The sequence below is a fragment of the Lissotriton helveticus genome, chromosome 5_1 (genome assembly GCF_964261635.1).
Source record: "Lissotriton helveticus chromosome 5_1, aLisHel1.1, whole genome shotgun sequence".
Taxonomy (NCBI): Eukaryota; Metazoa; Chordata; class Amphibia; order Caudata; family Salamandridae; genus Lissotriton; species Lissotriton helveticus.
In genome coordinates this window covers 760,057,412-760,080,754 of record NC_136065.1, presented here as the reverse complement: position 1 = coordinate 760,080,754, position 23,343 = coordinate 760,057,412, and the positions used below count along the sequence as shown (strand labels likewise).

General features: G+C 46.1%; 1 protein-coding gene across 2 annotated transcripts in view; it reads right to left on the bottom strand.

The window, feature by feature from the left end:
* USP54 (ubiquitin specific peptidase 54) overlaps positions 1-23,343 on the bottom strand; it is a 2,015,813-nt gene that overhangs the window by 1,861,724 nt on the left and 130,746 nt on the right. The window lies entirely within an intron of this gene.

Here is a 23,343-nt window from a genome sequence, read left to right as displayed (position 1 = left end):
GCGGTAACTGCAAACACAACAATGATGGACAGAATGTGGATCAATGTCACACATTCACCCCAGTCCAAAGATCTGGGCCCAAATCCATCATTTTTCCACTCCACACCACCCTGGGTTAGACAATGGCGATATGCAAATCAGCGCTGACCCTGTGCCCCATGGGAACAGTCCAGTCCGAACTACAAAAGCCATGTCCTTCCCAGAATGAAACAAGCATCCGAGGACCGGCCCGGTTTCGAGGTAACACCTCTCTTCAGCCCGGCTAGCTTGATTCCAGTGGTGTGGAGTGCCTGGGACTCACGTCTGAGCATCCCCAGTACACTTAGAGCGGTAACTGCAAACACAACAATGATGGACAGAATGTGGATCAATGTCACACATTCACCCCAGTCCAAAGATCTGGGCCCAAATCCATCGTTTTTCCACTCCACACCACCCTGGGTTAGACAATGGCGATATGCAAATCAGCGCTGACCCTGTGCCCCATGGGAACAGTCCAGTCCGAACTACAAAAGCCATGTCCTTCCCAGAACGGAAACAAGCATCCGAGGACCGGCCCGGTTTCGAGGTAACACCTCTCTTCAGCCCGGCTAGCTTGATTCCAGTGGTGTGGAGTGCCTGGGACTCACGTCTGAGCATCCCCAGTACACTTAGAGCGGTAACTGCAAACACAACAATGATGGACAGAATGTGGATCAATGTCACACATTCACCCCAGTCCAAAGATCTGGGCCCAAATCCATCATTTTTCCACTCCACACCACCCTGGGTTAGACAATGGCGATATGCAAATCAGCGCTGACCCTGTGCCCCATGGGAACAGTCCAGTCCGAACTACAAAAGCCATGTCCTTCCCAGAATGAAACAAGCATCCGAGGACCGGCCCGGTTTCGAGGTAACACCTCTCTTCAGCCCGGCTAGCTTGATTCCTGTGGTGTGGAGTGCCTGGGACTCACGTCTGAGCATCCCCAGTACACTTAGAGCGGTAACTGCAAACACAACAATGATGGACAGAATGTGGATCAATGTCACACATTCACCCCAGTCCAAAGATCTGGGCCCAAATCCATCGTTTTTCCACTCCACACCACCCTGGGTTAGACAATGGCGATATGCAAATCAGCGCTGACCCTGTGCCCCATGGGAACAGTCCAGTCCGAACTACAAAAGCCATGTCCTTCCCAGAACGGAAACAAGCATCCGAGGACCGGCCCGGTTTCGGGGTAACACCTCTCTTCAGCCCGGCTAGCTTGATTCCAGTGGTGTGGAGTGCCTGGGACTCACGTCTGAGCATCCCCAGTACACTTAGAGCGGTAACTGCAAACACAACAATGATGGACAGAATGTGGATCAATGTCACACATTCACCCCAGTCCAAAGATCTGGGCCCAAATCCATCGTTTTTCCACTCCACACCACCCTGGGTTAGACAATGGCGATATGCAAATCAGCGCTGACCCTGTGCCCCATGGGAACAGTCCAGTCCGAACTACAAAAGCCATGTCCTTCCCAGAACGGAAACAAGCATCCGAGGACCGGCCCGGTTTCGAGGTAACACCTCTCTTCAGCCCGGCTAGCTTGATTCCAGTGGTGTGGAGTGCCTGGGACTCACGTCTGAGCATCCCCAGTACACTTAGAGCGGTAACTGCAAACACAACAATGATGGACAGAATGTGGATCAATGTCACACATTCACCCCAGTCCAAAGATCTGGGCCCAAATCCATCGTTTTTCCACTCCACACCATCCTGGGTTAGACAATGGCGATATGCAAATCAGCGCTGACCCTGTGCCCCATGGGAACAGTCCAGTCCGAACTACAAAAGCCATGTCCTTCCCAGAACGGAAACAAGCATCCGAGGACCGGCCCGGTTTCGAGGTAACACCTCTCTTGAGCCCGGCTATGGCTATGGATTTGGGCCCAGATCTTTGGACTGGGGTGAATGTGTGACATTGATCCACATTCTGTCCATCATTGTTGTGTTTGCAGTATCTTAAATTGATGTCCTTTACAGTTACAATTTGCATAGTTTTAATTCTTTAAGAAACTGCATTTGCTATGTGTTTAGAAATATGCGCACACTTGTAACCTTGTGCACTATTATTCTGACATGATTATGAGGCCTCAAGCACAGTTTTCAGCACAATCTCACTCTTCGAGAGTAACATCGTTTTTGCATCTAACTTTCAGTATAGAATGTGGTTGCTTGATTTATTTGGTTTCCACTGCAGGTGCGGACAAAGCCTTATTAGTTACAAAAGAAGGGTTTGTGTTTTAGTGAGATAGCGAGGTATGAGAATATGGATTTTGGCAAGGAGAAACATGGAAAAGAGCAAGGAAACTATTGTTGTGTTCGATTTTAGATTCCAAATGAATTTCCCGATTCATGCCTTTATGTTATGTTATGTTAAATGATTTCTAGAGCACACAGCTGCCCCAGCAAAGGGGCGTCCCGGCGCTGATATATAGGTATAATTCACATTGCCCTTATTTAGGCATATAAATCCAGTCCTTATTTAGGCATAGCCCATGCTACCCAAATACATGCATGGTTACTTCCATCCGTTCATCCACGTCACAACGATTTCTTGGAAAACCATACTCTTAAGCTGAACGGACTTCCCCTAGCCTGAATATTGATTTCTCCAGGAACTCATTTAATATGCATGAATATCTATTCCTTAGGGGTTCATTCATGACGTTCATATGCCTGACTTTTAAGTCAATACTGGCATTCCTAAGCAACTTCAAGGTATAAATATACCTTCACTTGCTATAGCAAAGCACTGTGTGGTTCGGTGCAGTTCGACTACCTACTTGCACGACGCAGCTCGCTACAGCAAGTGCCGAACTCTCCAGCTGATGCACTGACTAGAAGCTGTCATCCTCCCGCTGAGAATCCAGCTCCAGTGTTTCTGACTCCCCTTGCGGGGTGTTGTGAAAATGAGTCCAGGGAAAGTGATACCAACCTCTCTCATTCTAAGGTATGGAGCTGATTAGAACCTAGAGAAACCTTTGGCAATTCTTAGCAGAACTAAAACTATATCTAAACAGCACCTACTTCTTCCCTGGTACTAGACCTAGGTTAGGTACATTGGGGAAGGTGTATTTTAGAAGCACCAGTTGAGTATTTTAGCCTGTGTTATTTATGTATGTATTTTTATACATGTCATAGCAACAGACAATGCTATTACAGTATTTTTTTTATTTTTTTTATTTTTTATTAAAAAAGAAGAAAAAACAACATACAAGGCAAAAGACAGTGTACATGGACATGTGTTCACAGAGGAGGACACCTAAGCACGATATTACACAGTAGATCAATAGCACATGGAGTGGGGAGGGGGCCAGCGGGGAAACAAATTAGAAATAACATAAAAAACGCGATATATGGAATGTCGGGTCAGGGGGACAGGGGGACATCGGGGTTCTCCACGAATGGAGGCGTACACATATTTCCACGGTATGCGTTCCATTGGCTCCTGGTGCTGTTCCATTTCCTAGGTTTGCCCCGCGCCACATACACAGTCTTCTCTCTGAACATACACCAATCCATATTCTCCTTCCATACCGATACCGTGGGCGGCCGCTGGGAGCCCCACAACTGCGCAATATCTCTCTTAGCGTTCATATTCCCAAGGGTCGCCCACTGCGTCTGTGCCACACCATAATCATTCGGCTCCCACACATTTAATAGACAGCGTCTGGCCTCAGGCAACAACACCACTCCCGTGACCCTTCCCATCACGGCATGCACAGGTTTCCAGAACGTCACCACCTCCGGACACTCACAAATTATATGAAGGAAAGTTCCAAGCATCCCACAACCACGCTTACATAACCCATCTGAGGAATAACCCATACGAATCAAGTGCGGACCAGTAACATATACACAATGTAAGATTTTGAGCTGAACGAGTCGGAGACGGGCAGGAATCGCAACTTCTTTAGGCAAGGATAATGCAGCTTGCCAATTCTCGTTGTCCAGCTCCAAACCATCGCCGGTCCAAACCTCCCTGAGACGCACCAGCAAATCCACCCGGGTATTGATCAACTTCTTATATATCAAAGAAATGGTACTGTCGGGCACGTGGCCGTCAAGGACCCGATCTTCAAGGGGGGGAGGACTCTGGGATGATGGTACCCGCAGGGAGAATCGAATTTAAAGCATGGTGAATCTGTGCATACCAGAAGAATTCCCTGTCACTCAATTCATATTCCGTCTTTAATACGGCAAAGGTCTTGATTTTGCCCTTGACCCAAAGATCGCCCACGCTGCTGATACCAATCATATCCCATATTTCAAACCCTTTCGTTTTCCAGAGACATCCCAACCTTTCAGAAGCATACAACGGGGTCGCACGAGTCAGTCGATCTCTCCATCCCACAGACGCATTCGCATCATGCCACACTCGTACAGCAATCTTGGTGGGTCCAGATAAATCCTTGCCCGCCACCTTGGAATAGAGCGCCCTTCTGTAGTCCCCACCCGGTAGCAAATGTTTATCCATCTTGAATGCCGGGTTAGGAGCTGGAGCGTACGTTGCAGGATTGATTGCACTCAGCTGCGAGGGCCAATAATAACGCCATATATCCGGCAGCGCTATACCCCCGTCATACCAGGGAAGAGTGAGTTTAGCGAGGGCAATACACAAACGTCCATCCCAGATTAACCGTCTCTGCAGGCTCTCAACCTCTCAAAAGTAGCTCGCCGGAATAATATCGAACGTATTCTGAAGCGCGTACAAAAAACGCGGCAGGGACATCATTTTAAAAAGGGCTGCGCGCCCGAGCGGTGATAGAGGCAACCCGCGCCAGCGCACAACATCAAGTTTCAATCTCTGAAGAGGAGGGAGCAGATTACGTTCATATCGAGCCACGGATCCAAAGATATAAAATTCCCCAAGTACTTAAAGCCCGTCTGAGAGACCTGAATGGGGCACCTGCGAGGCAAGGGAGGGGGACCGCCCGAGAGCACGTATACACAGGATTTAGCCCAGTTGATCACAAGGCCCAAGTTCCTCCCAAACGAAGTAAGCACGTCAAACAAAACATTCAGAGATTTTCGAGGGGACGTAAGGTACAACAAGATATCATCCGCGTAGAGCGAGACGCGATCCTCAAAGTCCGGGGACAACTGGATCCCCTTAATCGAGGGCTCCCAGCGCAACCAGGCAGCCAGCGGCTCAAGGGCAAGAGCGAAAAGCAGTGGTGACAACGGGCAGCCCTGCTGTGTGCCCCTCCCGAGGACAAAAGACGCCGATACTCGACCATTCACGACCACCTGCGCCAGCGGCTCCTCATACAAAAGTTTCACCCAGCCGATGAACCCGGGGCCGAAACCAAATTTCACAAGAGCGGCCCAGAGATAAGGCCACTCTAGCGTATCGAAGGCCATCGTAGCATCCAAGGAAGCCAAGATGGCCGGCTCACGAAAAGACGCCGCCCTCGCGAGAACACCGTGCAAGCGCCGCAGGTTGAGCGCCGTGTTACGGTGTGGGATAAAACCGGACTGATCCGGGTGGATCAAGTCACTGATAACATTTGTCAGGCGGTTAGCTAATAATTTGGCAAGAATTTTCGGTTCAGCGTTTAGAAGCGAGATTGGTCTATAAGATGAACAGCGATCCCGTGGCTTCCCCTCTTTATGAATCACCACGATATTAGCAAGACGCTGGTCACGAGGAAGGGAGCCAATGTCTTGCGACTCAAGAAACATATCGCGAATATACGGAGCCATTTTGTCCGGACACAATTTGTACAATTCAATGGGCAGACCATTGGAACCCATGGCCTTGCCAGAATGCACTGAACGAATGGCAGTAGCCACCTCATCTGCCGAAAGCGCCGCATCCATTAGGTCTCTGTCAGCCTCAGACAGGCAGGGCAATGTAATATCGCGGAGCAACAAATGAGAGTCTTCCTCCGGCCTGTCAGAGACCGGAGAATACACAGTTCGGAAGTGCTCCACAAAGCACTCAACAATTTCAGCCGGGTCAGTCACACACACGCTCCGTCAAGGTTCTCAATCACAGGAACTACACGACTCGCCCTTTCTTTCTTGTCCAGCCACGCAATCAATTTACCTGCCTTATCCCCAACATCATACAGTCTGCCCTGCTGTTCTCTGCTCATGACTTTCGCAGCATCAGTAACCAGGGTCCTATAATCTAATTGTTTGAGGCTGAGGGAATGAAGCTTGGCACGGGACACTCCGAGCTCCAAGTCACTCTCCAGGTCGGCTATCTCCGCCTCCAAACGGACCACCTCTTCGTGCTTACTTTTCTTGGCGTTAGCGATTAGAGATAAAGCCTGCCCACGTATCATAGTCTTAAAAGCTTCCCACAACGATACAGCAGAGGACACAGACCCCACATTTTCAACAAAATAATGATCGAGGGATTTCATCAACTCAGCACGGGTCTTGGGATTGCGAAGATACCAGGGGTTTATTGGGGCGACTCGTCCCTCATTACTCATAGTAGTATCCATGCTAAGCCACAATGGGGAGTGATCGGATATGCCCCGGGCGAGGTGCCTCACCTCCCTGATAGAGGAGGCCAGCGCCGCCGGCATCAGAACATAGTCGAGTCTAGACAGACTGCCATGGGCTCCAGAGTGGAAGGTGTATTGCACCTGATCCGGGTGCAGCAACCTCCAACAGTCTACCAGACCCAGGGTCTCCAAGAACCCACTCAACCAGGATTGAGACTTGATAAGATCTCTGGGGGGGTAGCGATCCACGTTACCGGAGACAACCAAGTTGAAGTCTCCGCCCATCACCAAGATGCCCTCTGGGAACACTCAGTACTACACGCCCAAGATCCGCAAAAGTCGAAGTCTGTAGACCCGGCGGGATATATACAGTAACAAATGAGACAGTCCTCCCCTCCCATCTACCAGTGAGAGCAGCGTAGCGCCCCTATCGTCAAGAATCACATCATCTATTGCCAAAGGGAGGGAGGACCTGACGAGGATACCCACACCCCTAGAACCAGAGGTAAATCCAGAGTGTGCCACAAGACGATACGTGTTCCCAACCAGATGCGTTTCCTGCAATAATACAATATCAGGGGAGAGGCGCCGCAGCAACTGTAACACCACACCCCGTTTTATCCTATCCCCCAATCTATTGACATTCCAACACATTAGTTTCAACCCACTACCCCCATCCTGAAAAGAAGTGCTGAATCCACCCCATAACGAACACAATGACCAGATCAGTAAGAGAAATGATACGTTGCCTTGAAAGAAACTCACAAACACCCAGAATCCTCCCGCCACCCCCCAACTAGAACCCGTTACAACGCCCCCACCCTGCACCCCTGCGTTAGACTCAAAAGCCACCCCAACTTGCAGTGTGCCTGTCGCCCTATCATTAAACTAGTCTACAAAAAGAAACCCCTGAGGAGGAAAGAGTCCCACTCCCCCCGCCACCCTCGGGTATACAGTAATAGAACACAGTAGTAGAAGAAGTATCGAACCCAGCCGAATGACATGTGAAGTGTTCAGAAATCAGGAATCATAAAGTCACTCTTGTTCTGATACACCGCCCTCGGCTCCACCCGGATGCCCGGTTGAGTCATTCTGTTTGGGAAGGGTATCCAGCCAGTCACTAACTCCGTCGGGACGATCAAAGAAGAAAGTCCGGTCTTCATATTCGAAACGCAGCCTGGTTGGAAATAGCATTGCATATTTCAGGCCCAAGTCTCTCAACCTTCGCTTCACTCCCTGAAATCCCATCCTTTGCCTCTGAACAAGCTGGCTGAAGTCCGGGTAGAAACTCACCGTCGTGTTCTCGAATTTTATGGGGCCACTCACTCTCGAGGCCTGCAGGATAATGTCTCTGTCTCTGAAATTGAAGATCCTGGCGATGATAGGTCTCGGAGAGGCACCCGACTTGGCACTCGATGGGCACACTCCAGGGCAAAGAATTAACTCAGGCCTGTAGGGGCAAGGTGATTCAAGACGAGGTCCTCCACAAGGAGATCCGTTGCCAGAGTACCAGAATTTTCAGGGACCCCAATAAGGCGTATGTTATTGCGTTGGGCCCTGCTTTCAAAATCCTCCAGTCGATGGGCCATGAGATCGTTGGAGGATCGCAAGTTTCCAACTTCCGTCTGCAGGTCAGACACATCGGTCGTGAGGCTAGAAGTCTTCAGATCTAGAGACTTGACCCTTTCAATTGTATTCAACAAATCAGCTCTGATCAAAGTAACATCAACGGCTACAGTGTCAATTTTGAGAGCGAGAGTCTCGTATTGCTGACCAATGGAAACCTTCATGTTGGCAATGCCGCCCATGAAATCCTGCAGAGTCAATTCGGTCGTCGCAGCCGGGTCGTCATTGGGGTCCTCCAAAGCTCGACTGGTGCCACCGGGGGACCCCTTGGGTTGGGTATAGCGATCCATGACGTTGGTTTGGATCGGTCCCCCACGTAGAGGCGTTTTAGTCTTCCGCTTCTCGTTGTCAGGCCTGGCAGTCATTTTGAATGGTGAGCCCCGAAGGGGCCCGCAAGACCTGGTGAAAATGGCCGCTCACCACCAGACCACCGAAGATCACGAAAGTGGGCCGCAGGGGCAAAAGCAGCAGCTCAGCCCAAAACCCAAGCACTCACGACCGTTGGCATATCATAGAGAAGCAGAGTTAGGCTAGACCTCGGTGGGGGTGCGAAGCAATCACGCAATCAGAAGAGGCCAGAGGCCCAAGAACGAAACCGAAAGTCAACTCAGCGCAACAGGGGTAGCCCCTCAGGCCGTTGTTGTTCAACTACTTCCCGGCGTCTTGGTGTGCAGCCCCTGGTGTCGCCGTAGGGCGGGCCTCAAAAACTCCGATCGGCTTATCTGCGGTTCCCGAAGTCCAAATGAAATTTTGAAAACAGCTAAGGTGTCAGCTGAGGTTCATCTTCAAGAACCCGTCGTCAAAGTCAGGATATCTTTCAGGATATATGCGGAGGGCGGCAAGGGACTCGGGAGCCCTGTGCTCACGCGGCCATCTCGGATGCACACGTAGCTCCTCCTCTATTATTTTATATTACTGTTCATGCTGTACGCATTATACTTCGCATTCTAACGATTGTAGCAGTTCATAATGATTGCATGAGAAAGAAGACTGTTCAATAAACCCCCTTTTATTGAAACGCCGGTCTCTCTATTTCTATGCAACTCTGTAGAAACGAAGCATGCACAGTTGACTGAGTGAAATAGTTATCTATTGTTTCCACGACTCTGAAGATACTGTTCTGATTCTAGGGGAAACAAAGTTGTCATGTTTATGCAGTTGTCAGAGACTAATCCCTTCTTGTTCATTCGAGAAAGTTTCTAGTGACCTCTGAGTTAGCGGGTACACACACAATTAAGTATAATATACTCGATGGAGACATACTGACCTCAGTCCTCTGTAAAATCTATAGTGTATATTATTCCAATGCGCAGAGCCTATTGGGAATATAGGAACTACACTACATGGCGCCCAACATTTGGTAAGGCACTAATTTAACGCTAGATACTAAAGTAAGTCAGTCCTGCTTTTCTCAGAGACCCACTACTCATAATACTCCAATAGACGTCTGGAGTGGGTAAGGGATAATATCCACCATAGCTGAGTAGAACGAAAAATCCTATGTATTAGTTTTTGGTTTGTTCAACGTTGAAGGATACAGTGTTCAAAAATATTGTGCACTTTATCTTTGTTTGCTTGAAACTTGTTCTGCGGTTTTCATTAAACAAAAACATGTCCCTAAACGGGGATAACAACACCCAAACCGGTGGAGCTGTGGCTGATCCAGCCAATGCAGTTTTAAACTATACAGGTTTCCAAGAAACCGATGAGAATGCTATAATCATTCCTCCAAATTTAAAGAAAGCCATCACTATAAAACTTATAAAACACGGTCTAACATCGAGAGTGGGTAGGGCAGTTTTTGTTATAGAGGCACATGAATATCACCAGACAGAGGTATTCTATTCATGGATAGTCTTCCCAGAAGCAAATCCAGTAACACATGTTTCACTTCTACAAAGAAGATGATCCACCAGAGGAATATATTCCATTCAAGAATATTGAAATTCCACTCACATACCAAGGAGCATGAGCTCTGGTTTAAAGGTGCCCTAAAACATTTAAATCATATTACCAGGCTCGGTCCACTAGGTAGACCAGGAGCAACATGGCCGATTTTAGCTGGCTATACACCACATCCTGAAATTAACGACATGTCAGACGTAGAATTACTCACTCAACTTAAAGAGTTAATCAAAATTTACAGACAATTGGTTCAATATGTCATGCGGACTCTTACAGTCCAACCTACAGTAGCTATTCCACAACAAACCTTTCATCAGGGGAATACACAAAAAATTACACCACAGACTTTACACTTAGTCATAGGTAAATTACCTACAAAACGTGACCAAATTCCATTCTGGATAGCTCAAAAAAATTACTCAAATCGAGGCTGTATTTCCTAATACTAGCTATCATGAGAAACACAGAATTTTAACAATCTGTTTACCAATGGGGATCACACCACATCTGGAGGGCTGCACCACTTGGGGTATAGTCTTCGCTGCAATCTACACTAAAACACGTGGTGTTCCGTCGATGGCGGTAATACCAGATGTCCTGAAACAGATTCAAAACGAATACGTGGCAGTGCCTGCTTTAAATTTGGGTATGAAACTACTGAAAGATTTCAAACAGGTCTCAGCAATAATATTAGCTAATATCAAAGGTGAAGCAGCATCAGTGGTGATCCGCCAGAAATTGAGGGAATTTGATGTAACAGAACAACCTCAAGAATTAGCCAGAATAATTGAAAAATCCTATGAAGAATTAGGCAGAGACAGTTTGGGTGGGAAACCAGTTAAACCACAACTGTCTGAAAGTCCTGAAAAGGTCTTTACTAAAAGCACTCCTACCTCTTCTAAAAAGAAGTGGGAAATAGCAAACAAACTTCTAAAGAGAAGCGCTCTCAATCCCCAGGTAGGTCTCCTCAAAAGGAGCCCTCTGAAAAAGAGGTACAACCTCAGGAATAGAGATAATTTGAGAAAACCTGATAGATATCAAGACACTGATACACGTTCTTCTCGTTCCTTTCAGACTTCGTCACAGAAATCCAAAGGAAGAGGACGGTCAGAAAACAAGGAAGAACGCATGAAGTCCAAAGACGATCAACAAGTTCAGAAAAACAAGAAACCTCAATTTACCAAAAAGAAGGTAGCAGGTCTAAAATCAGACATGTCGAGGATCTTGAGGACACAACTCAAGAACGGAGAATGGGCTCAGACAATGTTGGACAGTGCAGCAGAAGTCACAATAGCTCGCCAGAACCTGAAGGGTCTTCTGAAGACAGTGGACTTCAATGAATTCATTCAAGTTGAAACTGCAGACACCAGGATTAGTTCTCCACATAGGTTATATGAAATAACTCTCCGGATGGAGGGAGACATACCAAGAAAAGTGCAAGCACTCTTTTGGGAGAGGGGTTACAATATACTTCTAGCTGAAAAAGCCTGGCCACCACAATTTGTCAGGGAGTGCCCACATGGCAAAGACATCATTATGCCAGCCTTCTCTAACCATATTCCAATTCATTTAAAGTATACTTATGCCAGGAAATGGGCAGTAGCCCAAGCCCCAGCAGTGTACAAAAATCATGTAAGATGGGATGAGGACTCACCTCATCATAAAATCCAAGTAAATAATCAACCAACTGCAACGCTGTATGGAGATTTTGGCTTGTGCCACTCACTGCTTGTGAAACACCTAGCATATTTAGTAACAGTCCGCCAACGTACAAATGTCACGTAGTAATACGCTGAAATTCTTAACGTGGAACATCCGGGGCCTGGGTAACCCGAAAAAGATAAGGCAAATATTCGCTTATTTAGACCGTATGCATGTTGACATAGTTTTCTTACAGGAAACGCACTTGGCACGAGACGGCTCAACCTCTCTGGGAACTAAATGGGCTGAATCTGTGTCCAGCTCGACCTACTCGACTTACTCCAGAGGGGTGAGCATATTAATTAAGAAGGGTATGAATTTTGAGATCATGGATGTGCACACAGATTCGGAGGGGAGGAGCGTGATGGTGGCGGGTAGGGTGAGAGGACAGAGACTACTGTTGGTGAATACTTATGGCCCTAACGTTGATGATCCGGGATTTTTCAGAAAGGTATGGCAAACTGTTGATGACCTGAAGATGACACATGTGATATGGGGAGGAGATTTTAATGTAACGCTGCATGACACGCTAGACAGGGCAGCGCACACACCGGAACAACATGGGAATGCTAGAAACATGATGCATGATGCAATGGAGGACCTGAGGATGGTAGATCTGTGGAGAGTTGGTAACCCTGGGGAGATAACGGCAACGCACATTAATGCAGCTAACAATAGTTGGGCCAGACTGGATTACTGGTTGGGTACGCAAGAAGTGCTGGATTGCGTAGTGTGCATCAAACATTTACCACGAACATTATCAGACCACAATCCAGTGCTCCTGGAAGTTAATATCCCGCATTACGAGCCACCGCCCTTCACATGGCGCTTCAATGCAGCGGCTTTGAGAGACCCCTTATATGTCACCACAATACACGATGCAATTGTAGAGTATTTTAATCTGAATGGCCCGACGACAGAAGATCCAGGATTGCTTTGGGAAGCCTTTAAGGCCACAATCAGGGGGGTGTGCATCAGTACAACTTCAGGCATACTTAAGGATATCCGACATCAACTGCACACACGAGAAACAGCAATACAGGCATTGGAACAACACTACACGCAAACGCGGGATACTAAAGTACTTGGGGACATCCAGGTTCTGTTGACGGAACATAGGGGATTTGCACTAGATGAACTTAGATATGTTACTAAGCGAGCGACTGCTCGACGTTATGGTGAGGGGGGCAGGCCGGGTAGAACGCTGGCTGAGAAAATATGCTCAGGTAAGAAAACACAAAATATCACATCCATATGCACATCGACCGGAGAAGAGATTACTGATGTAAAAGGGATAATGCGGGAATTCATGACAACGTACGGCACACTTTACGAGGCGCGCCCATCGCCCTCGCGAGTAGACTTGTTAAAATACATGGAAGATGTGGAGATAGCATGGCTAGCAAATAGTCATAGGGAATATCTAGCACGCCCTGTCACAGTGGAAGAGGTGACGGACACCATTAGGAGATTGCCCAACAACAAGGCACCGGGCCCTGACGGCTATGTGACAGAATTTTATAAAACATATGCGGATTTGCTCGCTCCACACCTAGTGAGGTTATATGGCGCAGCGCACGAAGCCCAGATAATGCCGGCATCTCTGAGGGAGGCGCTACTAGTTACACTTCTGAAACCGGGCAAGGAGAAGAACAAGTGTGATTCTTATCGCCCCCTGTCTCTACTGAACGTAGATACGAAAATAATAGCAAGTCTGCTGGCGGATAGGCTGAAACCACTAATGCCCCTATTAATAAGACCTGATCAGTCCGGCTTTATCCCAGATAGGGCCACCACACATAACACCCGGACACTGTTTGCATTAGCGCACTATCTAGCCCCCGAGACGAAGGCAGTGGCGGTGCTGTTAGACGCAGCAAAGGCATTCGATACTATTGGATGGCCTTTCATGCATGCAGTACTGGAGAGGATGGGGTTTCCCCCTATCTTTCTGGGGTGGATAACGATGCTATACACAAATTTAACGGCTCGCATTAGAGTAAACAGGTATGTTTCGGACCCGATACCAATCAGTAGGGGCACCAGACAAGGCTGCCCGCTCTCACCGATGCTATTCGCGTTAATATTAGAGCCGCTGGCTTGTAAAATACGACAACACCATCATTACTCTGCACTACAAATGCCTACACGCCCCATTCACATCTCGCTATATGCAGACGACATGGTATTATATGTGAAAAACCCGGAACAGCACTTAAATCCGCTATTACGGGAATACATAAAATTCGGTCAGCAATCGGGATTGCAAATCAATTGGGATAAATCTCTGATCCTGTCTTTAACAGATAGTACGCGCCCCACACAATTAGAATACCCACTGGAATGGCAAGACGAGCCGACGAAGTACCTAGGCATTTGGTTCCATAGGGACCCTGAATTGGTCATCAGGACAAACTACGGCAGAGCCATAGCATCCCTTGAAGACAAAATTAAAAGGTGGAATAGACTTCCTCTGTCGCTGGCCGACAGGGCCGCGATCGTTAAAATGGTATTGTTACCCAAGTTCCTTTACCTGTTTAATAATGTCCCAATAAGGCCGCCAGCAGCAGTGTTCCGTAACATCAACACACTGGTACTCAGTTTGCTTTGGGCAGGGAAACAAGCAAGAATGGAGCTACGCACCATGACGCTACCGTATGCTAAGGGAGGGTTCAAGGTTCCAGACTTCTATCTTTACTATTTATGCGCACAAGCGCAATTCGCGCACTACTGGTTCCACGAAATACCCTTTCTGACCCATGTGGCTGTGGAAGCGGGTGACACCGCCCCAATACCACTAGCTAATATGTTGCCACATAAACGCCCCAAGTTACACGGACGAGATATTAATACAGTAAACACTACCACTGAGGCTTGGAGACTGATGAGAAAAGTGGCGGACAGCCTGCCGCTGTATGCACCAGCACTTCCACTAGCACATCACCCTGCCATTTCGGTGACGCAGGAGCAAGTAGGCATGGACCTCTTGAAACGGGCTGGTATAGACAAGCTAGGCGACATGTATGCAGGGGGTCAATTTCAGAGCTTGGCCAACTTACACTACATCAGCAACCCATCCCTGTTGTTCAGCTTTAATTACTATAGATTGCAGAGGGCACTGCAGGAGCACTATCCTACACACCCGGAAGAACCTAAAACACTGGATCCGCTACAATTGCTCCTCGCCGCGCCCACTGCATCACACTTGGTGTCCAAACTATATGCAAGCTTACAGACCGCGGTAGGTGGAAATACGGACAAGGCTAAGGATAGGTGGAGTGCGGGGTTGGAGATGCCGCTAACTGATGACGAGTGGAGTGCCTGTTGTATGCTAACTAACATGTTGACGCCTAACGGAAACTTGAGAATCATTCACTATAAATACTTGCACCAGGTGTATTACACACCACAGCGATTACACAGATATGGCCTGAGAGAGGATTCCAAGTGTTACCGCTGTGGTCAGGAAGATGCAGATTTCATACATCTAGCGTGGCATTGTCGTAAAGTGGCGGGATACTGGGAACAAGTTATACAAGTTCTGAATGAAATGCTTGGAATATCATTGGAATGCGAGGTGAAAATCTGCTTGTTGGGTATTGTTCCGCAGCTGAGGGCCTTGAAGCGTAAGTTCTGTGCTGTGGCACTCTTGTTGGCCAAAAGAAGGGTGTCCCTCCACTGGAATAGCAAAAGGGGTCCACAGACGAAGCAGTGGCTGGAGGATATGACGTATTGTCAGGACACACTCAACACATATGAGGAAGAATTGCCGATTGGGTCTAACCCAAAGATTATTGGGGATTCTTGCGTGCCTATTTGCTTGCACACGGTACATCAGAGTCGGAAGTGGATGAGGGCTGAAATGTACAGGCTGCGAATACAGACATATGTTTGAGATTAACTGTCAAGATGGCACTGAGGAGGGAGGATGCTGTGATACAGAGCTCTTGTGGTTTGAGGTTAATTGCAGGTTGAGTAAAGTAATGTTATGTTAACTGAATTTTTAAAATACAAAAGAAGAAGTAAGAAACACGATAACAGCACTGACAGCACTATCTGAACTATGCAACCGGGACGCCGCCGGTCCGTTGGATGTCGGCTGATGGGCTGTGTAACTTAAATGACATCTTTTATCTGCTGTGTAAAATTGTAGCCGGCCCATTGCGGTTGTAGGCGCCTTGATTGTAACTGTTTTGCTATGGAAAGTGCAATAAACATCTTACACCCAAAAAAAAAAAAGAAAAAATAAATAAATAAATAATCAACCAACTGTGCAAAGGCAGTATCCAGTTAAGCAAAAAGCTAAAAAAACAGGTCAGGGAGATCTTAGACCAACTTGAATACGTGATTAAAACATGCACCTCGTCAATGAACAATCCTTTGTTTCCTGTCTCCAAATCAGACAATACATATCATCTAGTATTGGATTACCGACATCTAAAATCTTGTTGCAAAACATTTGCAGTGCAAAATGCACACAGTTCAGCATTATTGAATAACATTGTGCGTTAAAAATATAAAACCACGTTAGATATTTCTAACGGTTCTTTTGTCAAAATATTGCACCTTAAAGCAGGTTTTTGACCGCTTTCTCAATGATGGGGACACAGTGTCACTTCTGTTGTCTCCCTCAAGGACTCAAGAATAGTCCTAGGTTATTCTCAGCGAGAGTAACAGAGTTACTACAAACTTATGATGATGAAGCATTATCATATGTAGATGACATTTATCTGACAGATGATGACTTGGACAGGCACTTGAATCGGGTGAACACCATTATACTTGGATTTGCCTCTGAGGATTATAAATTCAATTTAAAAAATCTAGAATTGCCCATTTAATCGTCCTCTTTCTAGGATATGAATTTTCAAGTGAAGGCAAAAGCCTAGCAGCAAACTTTCCAAAAATGCTGAAAAACTTACTGTCAATTATAGGTTTCCTGAATTTCGGAAGAACTTCCATTCTAAATTACACAGAAAGGGTTAAACCTCTCTACGAATTAATCAAACCTGATATTAAAACAGTAAATTGAACACAAAAACACACATAAATTATGCGTTCACTACAAAAAGGCATGTTAGCAACCAGTGGGGGCTGGTGACATTTGAAAGTGGCGGAGCGTAAAGTAGTGGACGGCGCACTGTGGCGAGCAAGCGCAGCCAGCAAGCATGAACGCATCAAGGGTGCACCTCGCATTTCTTCACATGACCCTTCTCCTGATGCCTGGTGGGACAGACATTAAACAGACTCAAAATAACCCAGAAATAAAGCTTTTTTTGACTTGACTTGGAAATGTATATCAGTGATCACCGCAAATCATAAAAGTTATTCTCTTCTCTATGACAGGTGCCATTGTAAATGCTTCTGTGGCTAAAATGTGGCATTTATCCGACAGTAACGCCTGGGCACTCGCATTTGGTCGGAGATCCAGATCTGATGCATCATGCGAGTTAATCTGTGAAAACATACTTTAAAACTTTTTTGTGAATAAATTGTTCGCTCGCTAGAAAAGCTGTAAACTCAAATCCACTTAAATAATGTATGTCTCCACGGGCCACACAATCATCTCAGTGCTACGGGGAGCACGAGCCTCGAAGGCAAGACATCGGCCCAAAAAGACGCACACACTTTATGACTCACTTCAAAGTCAAGGCATTTTCTCCCCTCCTGTCTCCGTCTCGTACGGTTATTACAAACACATCTCTGCTTTGCCTCCCCTCTCCTCCCCCGGAAGCGTTTGCCCTCTGTGCTCCAAGGCAGCATTTTACTAAAACTTGGCTCCAGTTTTAACTGTAGGTTTGCACAATAAGAGACAAATGCGTTTTTGTGAGTTATTTCAGCTTGAATGCGTTGTGGCCAATGAAACTAAACAAACATTGTATAAAGGCAGAGACCTGGGCGCCAGGCACGAACACGCCAGTCGCGGCCGGCAATACAGGTGGGGGGGGGGGTGGAAATGGTGTTGTCGCTCTGCGGAGGGGAGGGATGGGGGAAGCGGGATAATTTTAAATAAAATAATAAAACAAAGTCAATAAACTTAACTTACCTTACCTTCCCGCCTTCAAGTTAGTTCCGACTCCAGACGTCCCGACTCCCGCTCCGTCCTGTTCTTGAATTCATCGTCACGCAGGAAGCCAAGCAGCCTCCCTCCCCTCCACCACAGCACAGCGCTGTGATAGGTTCGGCCGGCTGCCCCAACACCACGTAATTTCACTGTATGCGGCAGCATACAGAGAACAGGGAGAGTGGGAGGGGTTACTCGAGGGCAGGGGGGAGGCGGCTTGCCCGCTGTTATTGATACAGTTAATACTGTCTGTTTGGACAGCCTCTCAGGCTGCCCAAACAGACAGTATTAACAACAGTGGGGAAAGCCACTCCCTCCTGCCCTCGAGTAACCCCTCCCACTCTCTCAAGCAGGAACTTCTGCTTTATCGCCGTGCGAGAAGGCAGAAACAAATGGTAGTTCTCTACTATTTGTTTCTGCCTTCTCGCACGGTGAGAAAGCAGTGGGGCGGCACCCAAACGCCCCCATGGAGGATCCACCACTGTTAGCAACTACACATTTGCAAGCACGCGTAAACGTACGCAACTTAGTGATCCGAATCACTCTGGGTCAATGCGGATTCACCTACTTAACTTTTAATGAGGGTAAAAAAGTTCCAATAGCTTACAAATCACACTTGTACACACAAGCAGAAATGAAATTCACTTCAACAGAAAAAATTCTCACAGGTGTTCAAACCGCTGTAGCAAAAGAAAGAGCTCTAGCATAGGGGAAACACATTATGGTCATAACATCTGTACCTGCCTTAGAGGCAGTGACAAAAGCGAGCATTCCAAATCCTGAAGTTTTACATCCGAGATGGATACAATGGGTTAATTCTCTTACTGCAACAGATGTTGAATATGTTTTGATCCATATTTGAAAATACAAGCATTTCTACAATACGAACAAGAATGTCCTCTGTGTACTGAAATTCTGCCTCTTGACCAGTATGAATGTATAATTTATACTGATGGATCAGCTCAACCCGCTACGGGGGGTAAACAAGCCTATAGTGCGGCGTGCACAATCGTTGAACGTCATATGCGCGATGGCAAATTTAGACCAATGGTCACTAAAATGCAATCTCTAGGAGATTGTACAGCTCAGCGAGCTGAACTACAAGCATTCAAGTTGGTACTTGAAAACACGGATCGTGAATTCCCCACACTCATAGTGTGCGATTCGTTCTATAGTGTACAGTCTTATAATGAATATTTACAGAATTGCCTTCAAAACGGTTTCAAAGAGGCAAAAGGTGGCACAATTAAGCATAAAACACTTTGGGAACAAGTAGTTCAATTACTAGAAGGACTACAAAACACTCACGTAATACATACGCTGAGTCATCAACGTGATGGCGTTCACGTTGAAAGGAATTCATTGGCTGATGAAGCCGCGAAGGCAGCTGTGCAAACGGCTTCCGTAGCTGCAATCACTCGTTCAAAAACGAGAATAGACAGTGAAATAATGCTGACTGTCAATGCTACAAGCAAAGGCAGCGGTAGTACGTTACCTAAAGAGTTTCCACTCAAATACTCATAACTGATGCGAACAATGTTCTATTTGCTCGAATCCCTGGAGTGGGGGAGAGGGTGTTTCCGCCACAGTATCGTACAGAGGTACTGGTGGCCACGCATGAGGAAACAGACCAGAAACTACGTCTTGGACTGTGAAATATGCCAAAAGATGAAAGTCTCTACTGTGAAAAGTCATGCGCAGACGCCCCTGTTAACTTCAGATAAACCATTAGCTTGCGTTTACCTGGATCACTGCGGTCCCTTACAAAGGGATGGTAACTATAAATATATCAGGGTCGCAGTGGATTTGTGTTCAAAGTTTATTTGGATGTGGCCTCAGCATTCGGCTGACGCTCGAATTGTTATAAAAGATTTGCGAGTCTTTATCGGCACATACGCAATCGGCACACTATATTCTGACTAGGGTCCTGTGTTTAGCTCTCGAGCTTACAAAGAAGCCATGGCCAGTTTGGGAGTTGCATTGCGGTATTCTAGTCCATTCCATACTGAGGGAAATTTGTTTGTGAAGAGAAAAAAACGAGACATAAAGCAATCTATAACAGCTAGGGTATTAGGTTCGGGTGACGGGTGGGTCAAACACCTAATAAGTGTCCAACGTAGTTTAAATAACTTGCCAAGAGGTTCTCTACGGGGTATCACTACAAATGAGGTACTTTTTGGGACAAGAATGTTGGTCCCCGACCTTGATTGTCAGACATCAGTGGTGGAACAAAAAACATTTGATATCAAAGATTATTTGGCTGTTTTACAGGACTTAAATGAATTAAGAACGAAACAAAGCAATGTGTTCCTGAAGCCAACCACCACTGGCGAAAAACCAACCGTCCCAGCAAGCCCTGTCTGGATCCCAAAGCTTGGTGATCCAGTCAGAGAAAAGATCGCGGACAAGAAGGAATTTGGGCCTTCTTACAGACAACCAGTACCTGTCCTAGCAATCCACGGAGCAAAAACAGTTTTACTGCCGCCCCTTGCTGGTAAAAAGGAGAACAGGTTCATGTCCATCGACTTGATCAAACCACACTATGTGGCCAATACTAAGCAGTAGGCCAAGTGGACTCCGACCAAGTAGCAGATGCACTAATCTAGCTATAATCCAAGAGGATCATCATCTTTGAAGAATCTACAGTGAGAAAAGAAGGACTATGCAACAAAGCTATGGAACTTGTACCTCTTGAGACCCAAATAACAGTTCGTCAAGAAACACCTGTCTACAATGAAGTAACAAGTGATCAAGTGGTTCCAGCGATTTTAACAAATCCTGATGCAATCCCTACAATAGACAGAACTGCCTCTGGCTATTATTAACTTTGATACATTTTCTAAGGAGCCCAGCGAACCTGAAAGACGCCAGCATAAAGAACTTTAAAGAACAAGCAACTGAATTTTATTTCATCACCTGGAAAAAACGTATCTCGTTTCACCATGGATTGAACTTTGGATTGTCTTGGGAATATTTTTTCTTCTACTTTGATTAGCTCTGGTGATAACTCTGGGTATACTGATAAATGGAAGGTCTGTCAAAATGACACAGCAATTAAGAACATCAACTTACTCCTCAAACCACACAAATCATCTCATCACAGCCGTTCCTATACTTGATGGTATAGCTTGGGCCCGAACAGAATATTACATTTTTGGCCCGTCGGAGCTGTTGAAGATTCTACACCAGTTCAAGATTTCATTAAGTGACTTTGTTTCATCTAGTACCTTTTCTGATGATTGGGACTTCAAGACTGTTAATAATATGATGAATATTTAGAAGGTTCTTCAGACTATGAACAAATGTATTGCTATAATCACTATGGTCATCATTTCTTGCACAAATCAACAATGCCTTGAAATGTATATATGTATAACCAATGGGAACATTGTCCTACGCCACCAAAGGGTAGCTCAAAAACCTTTGCTAATAAGTTTCCGTACTTTTCTGGTTTCAATGTATTCAATCCAGATTAATTTTATTTTAGAAATGCAAACAAAACGGGACTAAAAACTATGTTAACAAACACAAAAACAGATTTAGTCTGAAGCCTTTTATGCCCAACTGTCCGGACTAGGTTTCGACTTTTGGAAAAACAACATTGAGACAAAAACTGTCTGGGGTACAAAAGATTGGCAAGTACACGCGATAGAAGCTTTATTAAGAGCCTGTATAGTACCTGAGCAAATTATGTTTTTGAATGACACTGTCCAACAAACGTCTTGCCTTGGGTTAGCCAAGATCAAAGACATGAGCAATCCGTCCATACCTACACCTACACCTGATAGTGAAGACACTTCAGAGGGGGAGGTCGACGTACATACTATTTTGCTTCACAACAGAACAGATGCGCATGCACATGCGCCCGCGCATGTGCATTTGGCTGGAAGAAGTCGGCGCAACAGTAGAAGAGGGAGCCCCGGGACACCGCATATCAGGTAAGTCCTTTTTAATTTACTTGTATTCTATTTAACATTAAATTAGGCATGTAGAAGAGGGCGAGAGGGAGGCGGCTGGCGCGTAGTGGGGCTACGTGAAATGTGTGGGTGGGCTTAGCTTCCTCCCCACTTCACGAAGCTTCGCATAGCCCCACTACGCCCACCCCTAGTCATGTTGCAACATGGTCAGTCGCAACTTTATTCTATCATGCTATTAGGCTGGACGTTGGCTATGTGCCTTGGCGTTTAATCAATACTACGTCACTGTTTTCAGAATTCAATCTCACTGATAAACAGATCAAATTGGCACAAAGGGGAGCAGACTATACGGTGCTGAGCATTGAAAAACTGGAAAGAGTACCATTTACGATAGCAGAGAAACCAGCTACTGAACGGATTATACATGGAAGAATTACTCTGCCTGTTACAATTTTCCATTTTCAGTATTGCCTAAAACACATACCAGCTGGCACATATGAAAAGTTGGGTAAAGAATACATCAAGTCATCCTGGGATTTACCTTACACACACAGATGTTGGAGTGGGGGACGTGAAGTGTTTCTTAGTGGTAAAAACTGTGAAAACGCACTAAGCGGTTCTCTCCTTTGTCAGGCTATTAATTTATACGGGGTCTGCGATGGTTGCTCTAACAGCTTATCATGTCACCTGCAAGGTTCACCAGCTGCAGTGATTGATCCAATATTTGGACAACTCGGAGTTACCTCATGTTGAACGGTCACGGCTGCTGTGGCATGTTACCAGGCATACCATATCTAGTAACTGTGTCAGAACTGCCCCAAGAGTATACACAGTACAGAGAGGTATTTAGCGAAAGTCAGGCTGAAAACCTCCCTCCTCATAGGAAGTAAGATTGTCAAATTGATTTAGTAGCAGGAGCCACGATCTCATCATGTACAGTGTACGCATTGTCTGAGTCAGAGACTAAATATCTGAGAGAGTCTCTGGATCATTATCTGGCTAGATTATTCAACTTTCTCGTTCGCCAGCTGCTTCTCCACTTTTTCTTATCTCCAAAGCAAACAGCGTTTTAAGAAAGTGCATAGACTTTCGCATGCTGAACAAGAACACCATCAGAAAAAGGTATCCTCTTCCTTTAGTATGGGTTTTGCTTGATCAAATTAAGGAAGCAGTTGTATACACAAAGCTAGGTTTATGTGGTGCATACCATTTGGTGAGGATTACATAGGGGGATGAGTGGAAAACCGCTTTTAAGACACAATATGGGTATGAATATACTGTAATGCCATTCGGGTTATGCAATGCCCCTGCTGCTTACCAGTATTTCCTGAACGATGTGCTGAAGGAATACGTGGGCACGTTTGTGGTGGTATACATCAACAATATCCTGATCTATTAGGTGTCAGAGGATGTACATATGTGTCATGTTTTGTTGGTGTTGCAAAAGTTGAAGGAACACCAGTTGTGTTGCAAGTTGAGCAAATGTGATTTCCACGTGAAGGAAGTGGAATTCTTGGGAGTAATGCGGAGTCCTTCTGGGTTGAGTATGACTGAACGGAAAGTGGAAGCTGTACAGAAATGGCCAGTACCTACCAACGTACAAGAAGTGCAATGCTTTTTGGGATGTGCGAATT